Source organism: Neoarius graeffei, chromosome 14 (genome assembly GCF_027579695.1).
Source record: "Neoarius graeffei isolate fNeoGra1 chromosome 14, fNeoGra1.pri, whole genome shotgun sequence".
Lineage (NCBI taxonomy): Eukaryota > Metazoa > Chordata > Actinopteri > Siluriformes > Ariidae > Neoarius > Neoarius graeffei.
In genome coordinates, this window is record NC_083582.1 from 33,835,726 (window position 1) to 33,853,036 (window position 17,311).

The 17,311-nt window shown below is 44.2% G+C and overlaps 1 protein-coding gene across 1 annotated transcript in view; it reads left to right on the forward strand.

Annotated features, from left to right (window-relative positions):
- Positions 1-371: 371 nt before the first annotated feature.
- The window catches only part of sgms1b (sphingomyelin synthase 1b), a 79,014-nt gene continuing 62,074 nt past the window's right edge, over positions 372-17,311 (forward strand). The window contains exon 1 of the mRNA XM_060939565.1: positions 372-597. The gene's annotated coding sequence lies outside the window, so the exon portion shown is untranslated. The remainder of the gene's footprint in view (positions 598-17,311) is intronic.

The following is a 17,311-nucleotide window of genomic DNA, read 5'->3' on the forward strand; positions in this document are numbered from 1 at the left end:
CCACCGTGCCGCCCATGCAGAAATATAGAAAATTCTAAAGGGTCCACAAACTTTCAAGCACCACTGTAGAGCCATTGTGATGTGATGTATTTGTCTGTCGAACATGTCCCTAAAACAGAGCCTTTATGTGATAGTTACATTGGGACTATATTATTGACAAGTACCAAGTGCTGCTTCTGTCTGTCTGTCTGTCTCGGGAATGTGCGCGTCAGGACGCGCGCTCTCGCTCGTGAACGCGCTCACGTAACGGTCAAGGGAGCGAGGGCGCATAGAGAGGAGTCTTCACAGCGGTTTGGAATAGAACGAGCCGTTCGGTCACTAGGCCCCGCCCCCTGGAAGCTGCTTCACCCTCCCGCCGTGCGAGGACTCTTGGGCCGCGTCCAAAACCGCATACTAGCGCACTAAAAACCGTCTAACGTGAACGGTGTTTTCTCGGTCCGTCGTGATGCCCTGAGCGCGGGGCTGGCACAGGAAAGGAAGGGGAGAAGAAGCCTCTGAATTATCGCCCCCGTGCAACGCAAGACATCTTTAAAGTTGTGGCAGACATGTTCTCCACCGAGACAGCACACTAAAGCCCGGGGAAGGGATTCACGCCTGGTAGGTTATTATGGGATGCTTCGTAGGTTTTTATTTACGTGCATGCATGCATGCATACTCAGCTCTGTGCGCGTGCTCAGAGATAATGGAAATAAATAGAGTGTGAGGAGGAGGAGGAGTCTTCACTCCACATCTGTCAGTGTTCATCACTTCAGCTGTTGATCATTTGCGGTAACTTTCCCTTCAAGAATCTGACAGTCTGTAGCTAAAAATAATAACAACCTGTGTGAATGTAAACACACACAGCTGGACCACCACACCTGCACCGAACAACATCTGCCCTCAGGGTGAAGAGCATGCTCTCTGTAGCCCTTTATCACTCATCACCTCTCACAAGAAACACACATACAAGTTACATCAGATCCAAAATCGCAATTGATCTTCATGCAAGAGCTAGAAGAATAATTTCTCATCTCATTATCTCTAGCCGGCGGCACGGTGGTGTAGTGGTTAGCGCTGTCGCCTCACCGGGTTCGAGCCCCGTGGCCAGCGAGGGCCTTTCTGTGCAGAGTTTGCATGTTCTCCCCGTGTCCGCGTGGGTTTCCTCCGGGTGCTCCGGTTTCCTCCACAGTCCAAAGACATGCAGGTTAGGTTAACTGGTGACTCTAAATTGACCGTAGGTGTGAATGTGAGTGTGAATGCTTGTCTGTGTCTATGTGTCAGCCCTGTGATGACCTGGCGACTTGTCCAGGGTGTACCCCGCCTTTTCGTTTTTTCGTTTCGTTTTTCCGCACTATAATGACAGGCGTACTAACACCTTCTGCGCGCTTCGGCAGCGCATTGATACGGAGCTCAAATATCAATGCGCTGCCGAAGCGCGCAGAAGGTGTTAGTACGCCTGTCATTATAGTGCGCACTTTCCATAGCATAGAAAATCGCTACGTTTCAATTTGTGTAACTGAACTTGTTTCATATCACTGGTCATATAAACCTATGTAAACAGGAAAAACGCGGAAGAGTTTGGTCGCATCTAACTACAGCCCCAAAAAATACCATTGGCCATGCTGAGCCTAGCTACATTGCTAACAGGAGTGACAGCGCGTCTGACTGCGTCTGACTGACTGGGAGGTCGCGCAAAGCTCGGAGAGGTACGGAGCAGCTCGTCTCAATTCAGATAAGAGCATATTTCATTATGGAAGTACGATGGACTGTTCCTTTAACTTAATGCTGGTTTATTTGACAAGTCAATTTTTTTTTAATACAAGACGGCTCGAGGTACAAAACAGCCCAAGCATGTGAAGGCTAATGCTGGGATCAGACCACATGATTTCAACCTGATTTTGACCCGATTTTGTTGTGGCCGATAAATTTCCAACGCTGTCCCATGACACCTTAACAAAAAGTCTAGCATGTCAGAATTTTTGCAGTTTCTCACCAAATTTGATAAATTCTACCATGTGTTCTTTGACAGCCATGATTGACAGTTTCTGGACCCTCCTCCCCAAGGATGTGAACGATGACTGGTCAGGATCAAGCTTGGAGTGTTGCTAGTCTCCTGACCACGACACAGTAAGAACTGATAGTACTATGATTGCATAATGCTGGGATCACAAGACACAATATTTCTGTCTTTCACAATGGTTACCGTCTCAGATTAAGCAATCATGGTGCCATAACTTCTTGCTGAGTCATGGTTAGGAGATGAGTAACATTACAAGTTTGACCCCGACTAATCATTGTTCCCGTCTGGGCGTGTCATTGGGGGGGGGTCAAGAATTTGTCAATCATAGGTATCAAGGAGCATGTCGAAGGAGCGGTCAAACTAGGTGAGAAAAAACAAAAAATATTGGCATTGTAGACTTTTCATCAGGGCATCATGGAGCGTCCCAGATGCCACATCTCTAGTCTTTGATTATTTTACACAACAAGGCCTGTTCGTCATTCCCGACACTCATATTTCGACCTGATGCTGGAAATTTCTTGTCAATGACAAAACCTTGTCAAAATCAGGCTGAATTTGTGTAGTCTGATCCCTAAAGCCTAGGTCACAACTGGACGTACGATTTTTTGGCCGTGCGATTTTTGGCATTTCCCAAATCGCTGCATTTTTTTTTTTGTTCGTGGAGAAAGACGCACATTGGCCGTAAGTTTGTCTTGCAACCTGAAAAAAACGTAAGCGCCTGTAGAGTTTGTTTGACATGACAAAGAACCTCTGCGGCCGGTCTACGGCTCGAAAATCAGCACGTCACACGAGCGCCCTCCGTGCGTTTCTTGCGTTTTTTGCACGTAGACCAGCCATAGGAGCACGTACGGCCGGTTGTGACCGAGGCATAAGGAGTGACGTGTGAGAAGTGTGAGTCTAGCTGCTCACCATTTTGTTTCCCTGAATGAAAACAGTTTGGGGGGGGGGACACCACTCCTGAGCGGTGTCTAATGAGCCAAAAATTATCACAGGAATCAGACTCTCATATCATACACTATGAGCCAAGTTAGGGGTTTCATCAGAACAGGAAATGTGTGAGAGTAAACAAAGGCGTGTGTGTGTGGCTGAGACTTTGGAAATGGTATGGAAAAAACGTTCCCAGAAGGCTTAATCCCAAACGTGTTGGGTGTCTAAGTCACTATATTTTAGGGGAGGAGTAACAAGCCATTGGGGATTTATCCTACAATAGTACCACTTTAGATGAGAGCTTCTTTAGTTCCCATTAGCTTATTGTAGTGAAAAAGTATTTCTGTGGTGGTTAGTATTTGTGTTTGAATAGTAACAAGTTTTAATCACAGTCAGCTAATGTACATTTGCCCCAAGTGGTTTGGCTTCAAAACAAATAGAAATAATGGTTCAGCGAGGTAGAAATCATGCAGATTAGTAGATTTTGTGTCTAATTTATTACAAATCCATACTTGTACAGTACTGTGCAAAAGTATTAGGCACCCTGGGGTTTTTTTGTTTGTTTGTTTTTTTCTTTTTCATACACAGGGCTCGACATTAACTTTTAAACCCTGACTGACTGGGAGGTCGCGCAAAGCTCGGAGAGGTACGGAGCAGCTCGTCTCAATTCAGATAAGAGCATATTTCATTATGGAAGTACGGTGGACTGTTCCTTTAACCGAGATCTTTCTCCTCAGACAAGGCAAATTATGTCCTTCATGCAAGCAAGATTCTATCCCAAACACTCATGCATTTCTAGTTAGCATTCTTGAATACTATTTCCGGATGTATGTCTTAAGTAATGCTACTTGTCATTTTGATCGAGATGGACATGCCAAACATTCCATACACCTTCTTTTAATACAAACTCCTTGCTTTGACCCTTATTACAACCATTTGTTATAGGTTGCACATGAACATTAGTAGGTCACATGACCATAACATGTACTCTATTGCCCCTTTTCCACCAAAGCAGTTCCAGGGCTGGTTCGGGGCCAGTGCTTAGTTTGGAACCGGGTTTTCTGTTTCCACTGACAAAGAACTGGCTCTGGGGCCAGAAAAACCGGTTCCAGGCTAGCACCAACTCTCTGCTGGGCCAGAGGAAAGAACTGCTTATGTCAGCAGGGGGGCGGAGTTGTTAAGACCGACAACAATAACAAGACCGTGAAAGATCGCCATTTTTAAGTGACGAGAAGCAGCAGCTGTACAAACGCGAAGTCATCCATTATTATTATTGTTGTTGTTGCTGCTGCTGCTGCTTCTTCCGCGTTGTTTTTGCTTCGATGTTCGTGCCAAGGTTTATGCAAACGTAGCGACGTAACTGACGTATACAGTGACGTAATGACGTATACAACGACATAACTGACGTATACAGCGACGTAATGACGTGTCTTCTCTTAGCACCGCGAGCTATGGAAAAGCAAACTGGTTCTCAGCTGGCTCGCAAGTTGAACGAGTTGTGAACCAGCACCAGCACTGGCCCCGAACCAGCCCTGGAACTGATTTGGTGGAAAAGGGATATATGTAGGCTGTATAGCTGTGCTGGGAACTCAATAACTTACCAACTAATACTTACCAACTTACTAACTAATCCATCCCGGGAGGTGTCGCTTTTCTGACATGGCCGTCTATATTGTTTTGCTCTCCGGCCAGTACTTGATTGAAGTCTGGTTTTGGCTTGAGGTGATAGTGAGGTGGTATTACAGTGTTCTCCCCAGAGTGCTCTTGTGTGTCGGGGCTGACACGCTTTACATTTGCCAATATGCTATTTTTTTTTTTTTTTTGCTCTGACACTCGCTGAAAATTCATGTCAGATTTCTACCTTGCCATGTTTGAGGCATATTTTGAAGGAAAATCAGTGTTTTGGGCTGGTTTGCTGCCACGATGCACTCAGACCGGAAATAACCCTTGCACTGACGTCACGTTTACCTTAGCAACCGTCGCTACCCTATGCCTGGGGGACCACTGAACTTTATTTACATACTGTTCACATATCGAAGCCAAGAGAATATGTCCGACGTCTGTTGCCCGAAGAGAAAAGCTGCTAAAAAAGCTCTACTGCCAGATTATTTGGATAATCTTAGTCAGAAAGCAACAAAGGATAGATATACGCAGAAATTAGAGTTTATTAGCAGTTATGATCTGTACAAAATTCCTCAAAACGACTGGAGTGACGGTGCAGATTTGTGTCCTAGTGTTAGCGTTAGCTACATGTTGGAATATACCTTCTTTTTCCTGAAGACTCCTGACGTGGAAGAACAGTTAAAAAAAATACAAAGCAAGAAACGCTTCTTTGTAGAAAGGATTTTTCCTGACATTAGCTTTTGGGAACAGAATGTTGTGAAAGCCAAAGCATTGGGCTCCGACCTGAACTGTGAGCTAGATGGTATTCCCAGCCCTCCATGTCTCAACAACCCCAAGGACATGTAGTTACAGAGCTATCTGCACTCATTTATACAGTGATACTTATTATTGTTTAAACAATATCTCATCTCATCTCATTATCTCTAGCCGCTTTATCCTTCTACAGGGTCGCAGGCAAGCTGGAGCCTATCCCAGCTGACTACGGGCGAAAGGCGGGGTACACCCTGGACAAGTCGCCAGGTCATCACAGGGCTTTAAACAATATCTGAAGTGTTATTTGTAAAATAACAAAATATATTGCTCGAGACTTTCAAACAATATTGTAAGATTTTATTTAAATTTTATTGGATGGTACAATCTCATCTCATCTCATTATCTCTAGCCGCTTTATCCTGTTCTACAGGGTCGCAGGCAAGCTGGAGTCTATCCCAGCTGACTACGGGCGAAAGGCGGGGTACACCCTGGACAAGTCGCCAGGTCATCACAGGGCTGACACATAGACACAGACAACCATTCACACTCACATTCACACCTACGGTCAATTTAGAGTCACCAGTTAACCTAACCTGCATGTCTTTGGACCGTGGGGGAAACCGGAGCACCCGGACGAAACCCACGCGGACACGGGGAGAACATGCAAACTCCGCACAGAAAGGCCCTCACCGGCCACGGGGCTCGAACCCGGACCTTCTTGCTGTGAGGCGACAGCGCTAACCACTACACCACCGTGCCGCCCGGTTGGTACAATAATTAAATTATTAATTAATGCAGTAATTATGTGTACTAGTAGCAGTATTATTGCTCAAACATGTTTATTCTAAGGTGCTTTTGGTGTATGAAGTATTAAGTAGGCCTGAGTATAAAGGACATTTGTGCAGTAAATGCACTCTCCAGGGGGTATTATCTCATCTCATCTCATTATCTCTAGCCGCTTTATCCTTCTACAGGGTCGCAGGCAAGCTGGAGCCTATCCCAGCTGACTACGGGCGAAAGGCGGGGTGCACCCTGGACAAGTCGCCAGGTCATCACAGGGCTGACACATAGACACAGACAACCATTCACACTCACATTCACACCTACGGTCAATTTAGAGTCACCAGTTAACCTAACCTGCATGTCTTTGGACTGTGGGGGAAACCGGAGCACCCGGAGGAAACCCACGCGGACACGGGGAGAACATGCAAACTCCGCACAGGAAGGCCCTCGCCGGCCACGGGGCTCGAACCCAGGACCTTCTTGCTGTGAGGCGACAGCGCTAACCACTACACCACCGTGCCGCTCCGGGGGTAGTATTATTATTATTATTATTATTATTACTAACTGCAACAGAACTCATTTAAACTTTTGGTTAGTGGTGTTCTGGCAGTGGTTCAGGTAATAAAACAGCATTATTATTGATATACTACGTTGTTGTCAGATGATGACTTTATTTATTGCTCATGAACTCCATTGCTGCATATCACAGCATCACACACCTAAACTCGTTGTAGCAACCTTTTCAACCATGTTAACAGTAAAAAGTGACCGTGTCAGTACCACCATAAAATGCTCCTAAAAGTCACCAGATGCCACCAAATGGGCTCCCTTTTTTCTAAATTTTCTGGAGGAGGCCCCCTGGGACCTCCCCAACGAGAGGATGGAAATCCCCCTCTCGTACTCTTGCACCTACGGTATGCACTCTCCATCCTACGGGCTGCACAGTGTGGCCTCGGCCACCCAAAAGTTAGGGCTTTATTTAAATCCTGGTGAGAACATTGTATTACCTATAATGCATGGTGACCATTTATCAATTTTCGTTCAGAAATGGCAGTGCACACTGTCAGTCAATACATTTTTGGAGCAGTGACTTGCTTTCAAGAACCCTTCTTTCAACACCAGCATTTGAGACATACTATATTGCTGTGTTCACACTTATACCGGTACGAAAGTGGTATAACTGTATCGATACAAAGTATACCGGTACAGTTTAGTGCATCTGTCCACACTAGCGAGAAATGTTTGCGGTTTTCTTTCACGGAAGTTGAAATGCGCGTGTGCGAAATGTTTCCGTGGTTACCAAGTAACTTCCTTCCGAGAATATGGCGGATGAAAGAACGTGTGTGTGCTTTTTGTTGTCGATGTACAGTCTGTATTTCTGGTGGTCATTTATTCAATCGAATCGTATAAAATGCGCGAGGCAGTTGAGAAAGAAACAAAGAAAACGAATCTCCCTTTCTCCCCCCTCACTTTCTCCCTCTTCCCTTCTCTTCCCCTCCCTTTCTCCCTCTTTCCTTCTCTTCCCCTCCCTTTCTCTCCCTTTTCCCCACTTCCTCCTTTCTCCCTCCCTCTTTCTCCCTCCCTCCGCTCCATGTAGCTCCACGGTCGTTTTGAGCCATTTTGACGTTTTATTTACAGCTGGAGAGCACGTGCGTATTGTATTGTATGAATAACCCGGAAGACGTAGGAATGGTTCATTGCGCTTGTGCATTATATTTGTATCGATACAGAGCTGCTTCATCTGTCCACACTACAGCGAAGCACTACAGTACCGATACTGTACCGGTACGAAACCCATACATTTGTGGGTTTCGTACCGATACAGATATGGCCCTTTTCCACTACCCTTTTTCAGCTCACTTCAGCTCGCTTCAGCTCACTTCAGCCCGACACGGCTCGCGTTTCGACTACCAAAAACCAGCACGACTCAGCTCGTTTCAGCCCTGCTTAGCCCCTAAAACTCGCACCGTTTTGGAGTGGGGCTGAAGCGAGCCAAGCCGTGCCGAGTGAGGTTGGGGGCATGAGCAGACACTCCCCTGTGCACTGATTGGTGAGGAGGAGTGTCCTCACATGCCCACACACGCCCCGCGAGCACGCTGGGATCTGTAAACACCGCAAACCCGGAAGGAGAATAATTACGAATTACGAGAATTTCTGAAGCCTTATGCGCCTCGCCTCATCTATACGCTCTTGCCAGTATCTGTCCGCGTTGTCAGTGACAACAAGCCACGGCACCAAGACCAGCAACACTAACGACTCCATGTCCTCCATGTTTATTGTTTACTATCCGGGTCGTGAGACTACCGCTTAAAAGCTCACTGATGTCACTGTTTGCGCTGCTTAACGACATCACGTGACGTCCACCCACTTTCGCTAACTCCACCCAATGTGTCCACCCACTTCCAGCCAGCACGGTTCAGCGCGGTTGTAGTCGAAATGCAACTCCAACAGCCCCGCTCAGCTCGACTCAGCACGGCACGGCTCAGCCCGACTCAGCCGCATTTGTAGTGGAAAAGCGGCATTATACCGCTACAGTACCGGTATAGTTGCTAGTGTGGACAGGTGTTGCGGTACGAAAGTAGTTTCATATCGGTACAAAATCCCTAGTGTGGACAGGGTATCTGTGTAAAAGGTCACACACATGGGCTTTGTGTGTTTTGCACAAGCAGTGATTAAAGAGAAGACAGTTAAGCATAATCCGCTATAGATAAAGCAGTAGAGATATCACAGTATTGACGTACAGCTTGAGATTGTTAAGGAGAGGTAACACTAAATTTCACGTAACACACTGAACATGTAAATTGTTATACAGTGCTCAGCGGACCGTAAATGAGTCCATCCCCTTTGAAAAGTAACATTTTTAAACAATATCTCAATGAACACACACAATTTCCAAAATGTTGACAAGACAAAGTTTAATATAACATCTGTTTAACTTATAACGTGAAAGTAAGATTAATAATATAACAGATTACACATTTTTTCAGTTTTACTCAAATTAGGGTGGTGCAAAAATGAGTACACTCCACAACAAAAACTATTCCATCTAGTACTTTGTATGGCCTCCATGATTTTTAATGACAGCACCAAGTCTTCTAGGCATGGAATGAACAAATTGGCGACATTTTGCAACATCAATCTTTTTCCATTCTTCAACAATGACCTCTTTTAGTGACTGGATGCTGGATGGAGAGTGATGCTCAACTTGTCTCTTCAGAATTCCCCAAAGAAAATAATTTCTTTCCACCACAAAGGTGAAGGCTACAAGAAGATCAGCAAAGCTTTACTTATCAGTCAGAATACTGTAGCAAAAGTGGTACAAAAATTTAAGTAAGATGGAACTGCAACCATCTCACAGAGACGTCCAGGTCGTCCACGGAAGTTAACACCTCGACAGGAGCGTCTTCTGATGAGAAGGGTTGAAGAAAATCGGCATGCGAGTTCACTGCAGTTATCTAAAGAAGTAGAAAGCCAAACTGGGGTGACTATTTCCCGTGACACAATACGGCGTACACTGCAGAGGAATGGCATGCATGGATGCCGTCCACGAAAGAAGCTTCTCTTAAAGCCCAGGCACAAAAAAGCCCGCCTAGAGTTTTCCAGGGCCCATGCTGACAAAGATGAAGACTACTGGGACTCTATACTCTGGAGTGATGAGACCAAGATAAATGTTTTTGGAACTGATGGCTTCAAAACTGTATGGTGTCGCAAAGGTGAGGAATACAAAGAAAAATGCCTGGTGCCTACAGTGAAACATGGTGGTGGCAGTGTCCTTATGTGGGGCTGCATGAGTGCTGCTGGTGTCGGGGAGCTGCATTTCATTGATGGCATCGTGAATTCACAGGTGTATTGGTCTATACTGAAAGAGAAGATGCTACCATCACTCCGTGCCCTTGGTCGTCGTGCGCTTTTCCAACATGACTAAACACACATCTAAGGCCACTGTTGGATTTCTGAAGAAGAACAGGGTGAAAGTGATTCAGTGGCCAAGTATGTCTCCTGATCTGAACCCAATCGAACACCTATGGGGAATTCTGAAGAGACAAGTTGAGCATCACTCTCCATCCAGCATCCAGTCACTTAAAGAGGTCATTGTTGAAGAATGGAAAAAGATTGATGTTGCAAAATGTCGCCAACTTGTTCATTCCATGCCTAGAAGACTTGGTGCTGTCATTAAAAATCATGGAGGCCATACAAAGTACTAGATGTAGTCGTTTTTGTTGTGGGGTGTACTCATTTTTGCACCACCCTAATTTGAGTAAAACTGAAAAAATGTGTAATCTAAGTTATATTATTAACCTTACTTTCACGTTATAAGTTAAACAGATGTTCTATTAAACTTTGTCTTGTCAACATTTTGGAAATTGTGTGTGTTCATTGAGATATTGTTTAAAATGTTACTTTTCAAAGGAACACTTTGTACTCATTTACGCTGAGCACTGTAGGAACATGAATTGAAAGACATTGTAGCTCTGCTTTCACACTAGCGAGGGACAATGTGACAGCTCTTCAGTTCCTACGGTACATAAGCTCACAACACGGAGCTACGAACAGTAATTAGCAGCATTACGATCCGGTTTGATCTTTCTTTGTTTCGTTGTTACGTCATTTAAATGCATTTTAAACTGAACTCGTACGTTATTGTGTGTAAATTATAGTTAGTTAGTTAGTTAGTTAGTTAGTTAGTTAGTTAGTTAGTTAGTTAGTTAGTTAGTTAGTTAGTTAGTTTATTTACAGTCCTCTTAGGGAAATTCTTTTTCACAGTTTACATACATTTCATAGTGCGTTTTAAGGGCTGTTTCATACATACAGTAAAGGCATACATGCTCACAAACACATGGTAACAGGCGTATATACATACCAAACTGTTTCACACATCCAGTAGAGACATACATATATATATATATATATATATATATATATATATATATATATATATATATATATAGTCACAGACACACAGACATTGCAGAGATGCCTACTAGTACGGATTGGCCGTATTTTGTACGGAAAAGTTACGTAAATACGATGTTACGGCAAACAGTGTTATTCTGTACGGAATTATTATAAAGTCTTAAATTCCAGTGAGTTGTTTTTAAATGTCCAAGCGACTTTTTCAATCCATGCGCGATTCACGGCTAGGCTATTTATTTTTACGACAACCACACATGCTGTGTGTGACATGCGCAGATTCCGCACATTTGCTCGCGCTATTTTCGATACGGTAGAATGGCCGTGCATTACACCCAGTCAAAAGGGCAATGGATACGCGCACTGCAAACTGTGTAGAACTGACATTAACATCACTCATGGTGGTCGCGATGACTGCACACGGCATGTCAACTACAAAAAAACATATGGAGTATGCTGAAATGGCGAGTCAGGCGGAAAGTAAATCTGGGGGGATCCAGCAGTTTTTTACGAAATCTGTGGATGAAAAGACTCGGAACGTGACACGTGCTGAAGCGGTGATGGTTGACCGATGCTTGGAGTTGAACTTGCCAATTAGTGCCATGAAATGCGAGTTAAACTTATTCAGTTTCTTTTTACATGTCTGATTTTTATTCACTGAAATATCAAACACTGGCTGTACTTCTTTAATTCAAAGTCTTTTCAGTGTTGCAAGTGCAAATGGACATGTAGTATGATCAAAAACAGAATTTTATGATTAGTGCTGTTGGGATTGTGGCAAAAAATTGATAATTCCACTGTTTTAAATACAATTATAAATGTCATTTTATTCAATGTCTCTTCTGAAGCATTATGCTGAAGTATTTATATATTGGGACATTAAGATAACAATGTCGGACTCTCTTTGGCATGAAATAAGAAATTTTTTTTAAATTTTATTAGAATCCGTTAACAGGTAGAACATTTTACCAGGCAATATAATATAATACTTTTGAGGAGTTACATTCAATACCAATGATTGGTAGTCAACCGTAATGTCTGCAAACAGGGAACACTATTGTATTTATAAAAATGTGATATATTATATGCTCTAGAAATTTGTCGAGTGGAAATTCAGTTGAGATGGCTGCTCACGTTTTGTTTATTCAATTCACACAAAACAGTTATTTTTAATAATTTAAATGTTAAACATATTGGTATATATACCTCTTTATAATAGAAATGCGCATAAATTAATGTTACTGAAAGTCATTCCAAAATACTGAAAAATGTTTTCAAGAATACTGAAATTCAAAATTTGGGGTAGGCATCTCTGACATTGTCACAAACACATTTTGATCCACAAACAGGAGAGAAACATGTATACATTTGGGGCGGGGGGGGCATACACATTGGCATGGTTATCTCTGAGATGTTTTATTTATCATTTGGATGGCTGAGGGAATTAAGCTTCTGCTGAAACGGGCCTTATTACATCTTATGCTGCAGTACCTTTTGCCTGAGGGGAGAAGTGAGAAGTACCGGTTTAGTGGGTGGGTAAAGTCCAGGGATATTGCATGTGCAATGCGTGTGATGGCCTTGTTGTTTTGGTCTTGCAGATTTGGAGTGGGCAGACCGATTAATTTGGTGGCAATATTGGTTATCTGAAAGAGTCTGTTACAGTTTTTGACAGTGAGCATATTGAAAAAACATGTGGAACAGTACAAAAGAACAGGTTGAACAATGCTGGAATACAGTAGTAGAAGTAGGTGGGGGGCAACATGGAGGCCTTTGAGCTTGCGTGCTGCTGACAGTCTTTGGTTTCCTTTTTTGTGAATGTCTATTGTATGTTGTTTGAAGGTGAGGTTATTGTCAATAGTGAGTCCTAGGTATTTGAAATGGTCTACTGTCTCTACTGTTTCATTTTTGATGGTGATGGGGTGGAGAGGTTGTGGGGAACCAAATACCATTTCTTTTGTTTTATTGACATTGAGTTTGAGGAAATTGTTTTCACACCATTTGGCGAAGTGTGAAATTGTGTGGTTATATTGTTGTGTTGAATGGGTGTCTGTGATGAGGCCAAGAATAGCTGTATCGTCTGCATATTTGAGATATGGTGTTGGATGAAGGGCTGACACAGTCATTAGTGTATAGAGTGTATAAAAAGGGGCTTAAGACACAACCCTTGCGGAGCTCCTGTGTTGGAGGTAAGTGCAGGTGTGATTTTTGTGCTTACCCATACAGCCTGTTGTCTGTTGGTGAGAAAGTTGTAAAGAAGATGGATCAGACGAGCGGGGACGTTGAGGTGGGACAGTTTTTGGATCAGCAGGTGTCTCTGGATAGTGTTGAATGCAGAACTGAAGTCTGCAAACAGGATCCTGGCAGTCGTGCCTGGGGAGTCCAGGTGTTGTAGGAGGAGGTGCAGCAGGCAAGCAACAGCATCCTCGGTGCTTCTCCTGGCCTTATAGGCGAATTGGAGGGGGTCCAGATGTCGACGGACATGTGGCAAGATCGTGTTGAGCAGCAGATACTCCAGGCACTTCATCAGGATGGAAGTGAGGGCAATGGGACAGTAGTCATTGGGCTCTTTGGGTCGGGGTTTCTTGGGTACTGGGATTATTATGGCTGTTTTCCAGGGGGTGGGAATTTTACATTGATGGTAGGCTTCACAGAAGAGAGAATGGATTATGGCAGAGAGTTCGTTTGCACAGGTCTTAAGTACCCTGGCTGAGATCCCATCGGGCCCTGGGGCCTTGCCTGGCTTGCATTTCCTCAGCTGCCGCCTAACGTCCTCCTCTGAGAAGGGGGCTGGTTCATCTGGGTCCAGCGGAGGGAGTGCATCCAGCTGTCTGCGGCATTCTTCTGTGAAATCATCTGTGTTGAACCGGTTGAAGAAGATGTTCAATTTATGTCCTTGCTCGGGCGAGATTGGGGTGCTGGGTTTAGGGGCGCTACCAGTCATTGTTTTGGCCATCTGGAAGGCTTGCCTAGTGTTCATGGCACTGAATTGTTGTTCTAGTTTATTTTTATATTGTAGTTTGGCTTTGAAGATCTCATTTTTTACGTCCCTGTTTGCTGCTCTGAGTGCTGCCCAGTCCTTTGTCTTGAAGGTAGAGCCCTGCACTCCTGCGGGAGTCCCGCGGGACCTGCCGCAAAGCAGTGCGGCGCGGGACAAATTTTGAAAGCTCATTGCGGGCGGGAGTGGTTGTGCACAATGCGGGCGCGGGCGGGAGAGGTGATAAGCTGCAGTCCCGCTAACTAAAAACGTGTTTAAAATAAAATTTATAAATTATTAATTTATGTCTATCATATATAATTTGTGCTGGATATTTTATTTGGCATTAATAAAAACATTTTAAGATGCCTAAATTTGCAGAGAGAGTCAGATTGCCATTGATCACCCTAATGGGCAATTCTTTGATCACTCTAATGACTCGCCGTTCACACCCAGCCTCCAGTGACCCACACTAACATGATGCCTCAATGACTACGTTTACATGCACATCCAAATCGAGCTGCTGTCAGTAATCGAGCTGAAGGTCCCAGCAGGGTGTCAGAGAAATCCAATCCTACATGCACACAATGAAATCGGGCTATTGTGTGAGGTGCATTGTGCACCCGAGCCACAGGTGGCGCAACACGCCCCATCGTGTTGGTACACTTCCGGTTGTCGTCATGAAGAAGAGCTATTCAAGAGTGTAAACAAAGTTATCAGTTCTGTGTTCTCCATTGCGCGTTTTTCTCCCGTCCATGAATTTTAATATATTCAACTCCTTAAGCTGAATGAGCATGAACTCTGTCTCCTCATTGCTCCAGAAGTGCACGTTTCTGCTTGCCTGTGGCAGTGGGGGCGTGGTCAAGCGCCGGTCTGTAACAGGAGGGCGGAGCCAGGGAAGGTGAGTGGCAGAATCACTACACCTGACGGTAATTAACCTGTGTTTGTGTGTCTTCCCAGTAACCGCGCCCTATTTAAGGAGGCAGAGGGAGAGCAGAGGGGACAGCTCATCCCGGGACTAGAACACAGCGCGCGCGCGTGTGTGTGTTTCTCTCAAGAATAAAAGTAGGCTGTTAAACTGAAAAGTCTGACAATAAAAAGCCTGTTAGTACCAGAAGCTTTGTCCTGCCGTCCTCTGTGCTCCACCCACACTTCAGAGAGCTCTACATCGCCATTTTCTCTTCTTCGTTTGTTCCTCCTGACCTCTTCTGCTGCTCGCTACTACTGTTGTCATGCCGACCGAGGCTGTTGTGTTTCCCGCTTGTGGTCTCGTCACTCGTCACTTCCGGAAGTAGCTCGACAACTAGCTTGATAGGGTATACATGCACAAAGTAGCTCGGCAGAAATCGCATAAACTAGGTCGTGTAGCTCGATTCCGAGAAATCAAGTTCGGTTCAATTTCAGCCGAATTAAGGTGTATACATGGCATTTTGAACTTCGATTTCAGTCGAGCAACGGCAGAAATTCGATTCTCTCTATGTGCATGTAAACGTAGTGAATGACACCTTAGATGAGCTGGTCATCAGAATTCTGATTCTGATTCTGATCCAGGAGAGGATAAATATCTCTCGTACGTTTCCGATTCCTTTCCTCTTCCGTGTTTGAGATCTCCGATCGTGGCAGAAGAGCAGAGCTCCTCTACTGAAGCTCACAGTGCTTCAAAAGTAAGTGCTGCTTTAAAAAGAGGTACATTTACCGTTAAAAAGTCAAGAGTCCTGAAATCGGACATTTGGAAATCATTCTCACTCGTGTACGACGCGGAGGGAAATCAGCTGCCCTTTGCTTGCTGTGATAAGTGCTAAAAGGTTCTGACATACTAGGATATTCTAGTTAGAAATGCTTTACAAATGTAAACTGGGTTAGCCTAATGTTTTGTATGACTGAACAATAAAAATACCAAATTTCCACTTGGAATTACGTGCTCGCTTGTCTCTTTTTATTGTTTATTATTATTATTATTATTATTATTATTATTATAGACACTGACGAAGGCAACAGCCGAAACGTTCGTCTCCTTCTGCTGCTAAAAACAACTGAAAAGAAATGTAACTAAAAGAATAAGTTCAAGAGTGCGATCCATCTCTCCTTTCACACTAATTATTCATAGGAGACGCACCACGGGAGAGCGCATACTTAAATGATTAGCCTACTTAAATAATTATTATTATTAGGTCTACATGTTGCCATTTCAACATTCCGAATTCAGAAACAAGGTAAATAATAACAAACGTGAACGTGAGCTGTAGATATTTATGCTCAAATCCACTCAAAGTAGGGGGCGGGGCACCATCACGCTGTGTCAAGACAATAATTTTCCTGAGAAATAACGCGAACATCTGCATCATGCGGGATTTGCGGGCGGGAGCGGGACAAAATATGGCAGGCGCGGGCGGGAGCGGGACTGAAAATCATAATTCTTTGCGGGAGCGGGACTGCACAATGCGGGCGCGGGCGGAAGCGGGACTGAAAAATCCGACCCGCGCAGACCTCTACTTGAAGGCTCTGTGTTTTTCTTTCAGATTTTTCTTTAGCTGTGGTGTAATCCAAGGTTTAGAGTTTGGGTATTTTTTTTATTTTCTTTACTGGTATGGTGGTCTGGATGCAGAAATTTACGTAGTCTGTGATGATGGATACCTTGTCGTCTAGTGGTTCTCCATCAAACGTGTCCCGGTTGGTGCATGCCAGAGAGCCTTGGAGTTGAGCAGTGGCATCCTCCGTCCATTGGGGGGCGCTGTAGGTCTCTGGTTTGAGTCTTTTGAGTTCCTGTTTGTATACCGGAAGTAAACGGATCATGTTGTGGTCTGCGAGTCCAAGTGGAGGATAGGAGCGTGTCTGGAAAGCGTTGGCGATGTTGCCGTAACATAAGTCCAGAATGTTATCCTTTCTGGTGGGGATGTCTACATACTGTTGAAATGTTGGTAGAATAGTGTCCAGTCTGCATTTGTTGTAATCCCCCATTATAAGCACCGGAGCCCCAGGGTACTTAGCAAGCATCAAGTTAGCTTCTTTAGCAACCAGCTCAGATGCCTTGTTGGTGTTAGCGTCTGGGGGGAATGTAAACACAGCTAGTCACAACAGTGGGGAATTCTCGGGGGAGATAGTGGGGGCGTAGGGACACAGTCAATATCTCAATATACAGGAAGCTATACACATTTAACTACTGACCTAATACAGTTGTGGTCAGAAGTTTACATACAGTGACAGGAATATCATGGCAATATTTGGGCTTTCAGTAATTTATTTGAACTATTCTTTTTCTGTAGCAAAATGATTGTACAGAATACATCTTTAATTAAAAAAAACCCCACTAGAATCTGGTGTACAAGTTTTTTAAGTTTCTT